Genomic DNA, 6,000 nt, shown 5'->3' with positions numbered 1-6,000 from the left:
AAGTGGAAGATCAGCATCAATAGCATGTTGGAAAACGTCGGAGGGCGTCGAAGCGGTCGCAACATCTCAAGAGCACAGACTAACGTCGAAGGAGGGGGTTGAGTCAGCAAGAGTGGTGATATGACTGGGATCAAGCTCTTCAAGACGTCCAATGCATTCGCCACGGAGCAGGACTGCTGGGCAAGAAAATGGGTTCGAGGCGTAAAGTGCACTCTTGCCGTCTTGAATTTCGAGAACTGCGAACGGAAAAAGGAGGCAAGGATGACGGGAGGTGACTTCGGAAGGTGTAAAAATCGCAGTCAAAGGAGTTACCCACGCACAAGACAGTGGTATGAGGGCAGCAGAGAACGGAGGAATGTCGGTGTCATGGGCGACGAGAAGTTTTGCAGTGCGGGGAGGGGTATCACAGAAGGGGGCATCACAGAGGGGGCGAAGGCAATTTGTGCACGAGCACAGTCAATAACGGCTTGATGAGTCGATAGAAAATCGTATCCGAGGATGATATCATGCGAGCAGTTCGGCAGAACAATAAACTCGATGGGGTACAAGACGTCTTGAATGAGCACACGGGCTGTGCAAGATGCGGAGGGGTGAATGTGCTCTGATGAGGCGGTGCGGAGCGAAAAGTCGGAAATCGGAGTGGTCACTTTGCGAATTCGACGGCAGAGCGCTTCACTGATGACGGAGACGGCTGCACCGGTATCGACGAGAGCGAGAACTGTGGCGCCTTCTACAGAAACTTTGATAACATAAGCGGGACGACATGGAGGACTTGAGGAATTCGAAACAAGCGCAGTTCTTGCCCCCGGAACTGCGACTGTTAGTTTCCCTCAACGGTGCTGGTAGAACGTCGCAGCATTGGAGAAAGCGATCGGCGCCGAGGAGAATGTGATCGACGAGTGGTATAGGTTTGGCGATCTTGTGGGACAAATTGAGAACCGGGCGGAATCATTTGCGAGCGTGAGTCGGTATCGTACGGGTAAAATCGAATGTCAGGCTGTGAAGGTTGGAGGCGCTGGCGACAAAGGCGCGCAACATGGCCCGGCCGACCGCAGGCATAGCAAATCGGAAGGTTGTCCGTAGTACGCCAAGGTTTCATAGGATGTGGGCGGAACCTTGAGGGTGGGGCTTGAAACGAAGGCTCAGCATGCGGCGGTGAACGGTAGGCAGGGACCTGCACATAGGAGCCAGACGTGGGCGAAGGTGGTGGCCTAGCCGTTACTTGGGCATACGTGAGAGGTGCCGTCACTGGCGGCACCACGGGGTTGGACGGCAAGGCATCGGCGACGTGTTCTTGCACGACACGGCGTATAGCAGGGGCCAAAGATGGAGCCAGTTCAGGAACGAGGCGGCCCGAGTCTTGAAAATGGGGAAGGAGTGAGATTTGACGTGCGACCTCTTCACGAATAAAATCTTTGATCTTTTGATTCAGCGGGCTCCCTTCAGAAGTTGGCGAACCACCCAGGGCTAATGCGGATACGCCTTCGTCGCACACACTGGAGCGGCGCCTAGAAGCGCGCCGCTTGCGGAGCTCGTCGCAGCTCTGGCAAAGCTTCACGAGTTCACTAACGCTGGTGGGATCTTTCGCTACCAGCATCGTGAAGGCGTCCTCAGAAATGCCCTCGAGGATGTAGCGGATTTTGTTTGCTTCCGGCATGGCCGGGTCGACTCGTTTGCAGAGGTCAACGACGTCTTCTATGTAGCTGGTAAAGGTCTCATCAGCGCGCTGAACACGATCGTGTAAACGTTGTTCGGCACGAAGCTTACGCACTGCCGGACGGCCGAACACTTCCGCGAAATTCTTTTTAAATGTCGACCAAGATGACAGGTCAGCCTCATGGTTGCGAAACCAGAGGTTCGCCACGTCCGTCAGATAGAATATGACGTTACTGAGCTTGTATGAGTCATCCCACTTGTTGTAGCTGCTTACTCTTTCATAGGATGACAGCCAGTCGTCGACATCTTGATCGGCCGTGCCGCTGAACAGGCAAGGGTCACGCTGGCGCACGACGCCAGCACACATGATCGTGGGTGGAACGGCCGGCAGCGTCGAAGTGTCTTGCATGGCGGTCGTAGAGGGTAGTGTACGGCTTCGCAGTTCCAGTTTGGGTGGGATCGTTTCCAGCACCTCCGCCAATTGTAATAGGGCGTTTATTGACGCTCAGATGGAGAGCTGTGAGGACAGGACCTTGTAACGGCGAGCCCAGCGTACTTCTTCTTTGTCTTCGTCGCACAACGCACAGGTGCATGTCGATGGCTGAAGTGCTATCACAGTACACCAGATATAACAAACAAACACTATGCAGATGATACTATTATTTATACTAATATACAATCTCGTGATGATCAGAAAAGACTGAATGACCACCTGGACATAACCAGCACCTGGTGTAAAAGGTGGAAAATTGACATGAACAAAGAAAAGACGGTTTGTACTATATAACGCGCAAAAAAACAGCTGCTTGCTTTTCGTAGGAAATCAACAGTCATCATCTTGAAAGTTATCAGTGTGTTTAGATACTTGGGCGTGTGTCTTAGACATGACCTAAACTGGTCATCTCACGTAGATCAAGTTTGTGACAAGGCGATTGGAGAGCTTTGGGCACTGCGTAAGAAGCTTTTTGCCGCCACACCTGAAGTGAAGTTGATGGCGTATAAAACGGGGGACAATTCTACCATTACCTACCTACGCAAGTCCTGTTTGAGAACCATACACTCAGGAAAATATCTTGAAATGTGAGCATGTGCAGAACTAGGCCCTTAGGTTCATTTACAGCGCTTTTTCCAGAATGCGGTCAGTTTCAGAAGTTAGAAAGCTGTGCTAACGACTGTTAAGAAAAAGATGGAGCAGAATATGATTTTTTTTTTCTTCTACCATATAATGCATCGTTTTTACAAAGTAAGCCTCAGAAGACACATTGTAGCCGATAATTTCACCCAGTCAAGGACAAAACACATCAAGCATGTGAAACCGCTGATTTACAAGACGGACTCTTTTCGCTATCCTTTTCTCTTGAGGACAATTGATGACTGGAACAAACTACCCAAAGAACTTGTTTTAAAATCCGGGGTTTAGGGCCTTGAAACTGCATTGCGAGAGCATTTCATGATTTCATGAAGATATGATTTGTATACCTGTCTTGTTATTACCGATTTACATTTGCATTGCTTCCTTGTTTTCTATCTTTTAAAGCTTTTCAGTGGCACCTGCTTTCTTCAATGCACTTTTTTTTTCTGCGACTGATGGTTTGAGCGCTTTTTACTTGTCTCTCACTATAGCTTGCTGAATCACGTGCGATCTGTTACGTGCCAATTTCGTTCATGTTCAAAGAATTTTTTGACATTTGTCTGTTTTCGTTGTATAATACATGCAAAAGTTTGGTAATATCTGTACTCACAAAATGCAACTCTTGCCTTGGCCTGTGCCGGCAGAATGAATAAATGAATAAATAAATAAAATATCGGCACCACTCTCGAGAACTACTAATTAGCAGGTAGTTAGCTCCATTCCTTAGCTGGAATGCACGATGACCACCGGGAAATGCTGTCGCATCAACTGTGAAGGAGGCCTGAGCGTTGATAAGTGTGTTTGTTTTTATATCAAATGTTCATTGGCGACTAACATTCACTTTAAAGATGCTACTTTCAGATGAAGCAATTGTGAAGAGGCTTTTTATGCGCCATTGTTTATGCTCAAGGCTCGATGCACGCGCCTTTAAAACCTGGTTTTATAAATACCACTTAGAGTTCTTACAGCAGCTACATATAAGGCAAACGAAGCCTGACTCTGCCTAGATGACATAAAGACTTGGTAAAGACGCAACGAAAATAGAAGGCGTTATCCTAAAACGCTCTCTTTTGCTGAAAATAAACAGAATCCTTGTAAGCGGAAGTAGGTTGTACGTGTCCGCATTGCTGGGGCAAAATTGGAATCACATTTTGTTTTCCACGGGTCTCCTGAGAACCGTTTATTAATTACATGTACCGCGTAATGGTGCCGGTTGCAGTTGGACCGAAAAGGCGCCCGACGTATTGTCAAAAAGGAAATGAACTGCAGCCGTCGGAAGGAGCAACGCCTTGTTTTCTATCTTTACACCCACACGTGGACCGGTGTTAATCTACGAGAGATAGCAAAAACCGCTTCAAGGCGGGGTCGCGAAACGTCCTTGCAGATCCGTTTATTTCAGCCAGCGCCGGTGACTTCTACAAATGCAGCTCGATACGAAGAGCCTCTCAACTCGCTATCGTCGCCCAGGCAGCTCACTAAGCGGAACAGAGGAACGTGGAGCGGGCGGACTATCGTGATGCCCCACATTGAAGTGACGAGAACGAGTGCTACGCAGTGGCGAAGAGCGAGAAGAAGCAGCCAAGTTTTTATCGCTTACTCCTGATTTTGTTGCTCTCCCTCTCCTTCCCAGCTTCGATCACCTCTTCGCTCCAAGGAGGTCGGTTTCCGTAGTCTCGTCTCGCGCCTTAAGAGCAGAAGCATCGTCAGCACAACCTTCCCGGTAGCGATTGTCGTCAGGGGCGTTTTTGTCTCTGCTTCGTAGTGATTCCATCTCCGGCAGTCTCCTTGAATAAATTGTTGAGTCGCTTTTTTTCTTCGGCTCGACTATTCAATCCTGCTCCGGAATTTCGCGCGCCCTTCTATCGGTTTCCCAGTTTGCTCGTTTCCTTGAAAGTTGAATGCCGATTTAGACGGATCCGCATCTCGTCCCTTGTTCGTCCCGGTACAAGAAAAGCCAATGGCAGAGAAAGGAAGGATTTGAGTGCAACCCTTTTTAGCTGAGCCTAGAAATATTTATACCGAGCAAAAAAAAAAAGAAAGCATACATATACAATGCTCAAATGTTGTGTCGTAAGAGAAGAAGGGATTCACCTTCGCGTACTGTACAGCCTTTGTAAGACGTGTAGAGCCCAAGGAGTCTGCTTCTTGCAGTGCAGTGGCGCTGATTTAGCACTAGTAGAGGTCATTCCCTCTGGAGAGCATAGGAGAAAGATGTTTCTTACGATTAACACTACAAATGCATTACAAACTACGCGAAGTGGCTCCGAAGCAGACTCTCTGGGTTCTACACTTTTGACAAATCTGTACATCTCAGTGCTTGTATTAGTGGTAACCGGTTTGAATTTCATCTCATACTAATGCCTGCACTTTTTCCCTGATAGTTTCATGGTGAATATCTGTCGAATCAGCCATTATTACTAGGCATATGATGTCCAAATTCTCCGATATTCTCACAATGGCCGATCACAATAACTTTCATCAGTCTATGCTTGAGAGTAAAGAAGCACAGAGGCCAGGAAGTAGGAGTTCTTACAGTTGTGTTATCTCTCTCCAGGTCGGCTGGAACCGGAAAACAATTGGGAATGGTGCGAGGCCGCTGTATATTTAAAGAAAACTTCTGCTAGGAACAAGTGCAAGATGTCTTAGCGATTATTTAAACATTATCGCGGTGGCACGAGACACCTCCGTGGTGTGCACGTTCGCATATCCGTTACATCTATAAAGTGAAGCGTCTAAAGCAAAAGACCAATAATAACACGAGAAAGAGGTATGAAGAAGATTCATTGCACGCCTGTCCATTTTGCAGAATCTGCTTGACAATTGCGGAGGATGTCACCTGTCGAGGAGACGTATTGAGTGGGTGGGAGAGTCCGGATAACGTGCAAGTGCTCCCGAAACAAAAATCGGCCCACGCGTGATAGTACGACAAATTCAAGTAACTGCGATTCTGGTCTTTCCGGAGACCTTGCTGCCGGACGTCTCTGACAACCCGGAGGGCGTACTTTTCTGCAAGCGCACAGAACGGTAACAAACGCACTCCGCGTGCTCGCCCGTTGGGTGTGGGCCGCACCGAACACGCCGCCTTCTGCTGCGAGCTGCAACAATAGCGCCCACTCGATGAGAGACGTACTCGACGAGTCTGATAGCCGTTCACTTTCCACTCATTCTTAGCGTTTTTATTCTCTTTGTTTTTTTTCGCCTGAGAACGTGTA

Source organism: Amblyomma maculatum, chromosome 3, assembly GCF_055883805.1.
Source record: "Amblyomma maculatum isolate TAMU_Amacu chromosome 3, ASM5588380v1, whole genome shotgun sequence".
In the NCBI taxonomy this organism is placed as follows: Eukaryota; Metazoa; Arthropoda; class Arachnida; order Ixodida; family Ixodidae; genus Amblyomma; species Amblyomma maculatum.
Note: the sequence above shows the minus strand (reverse complement) of the source record.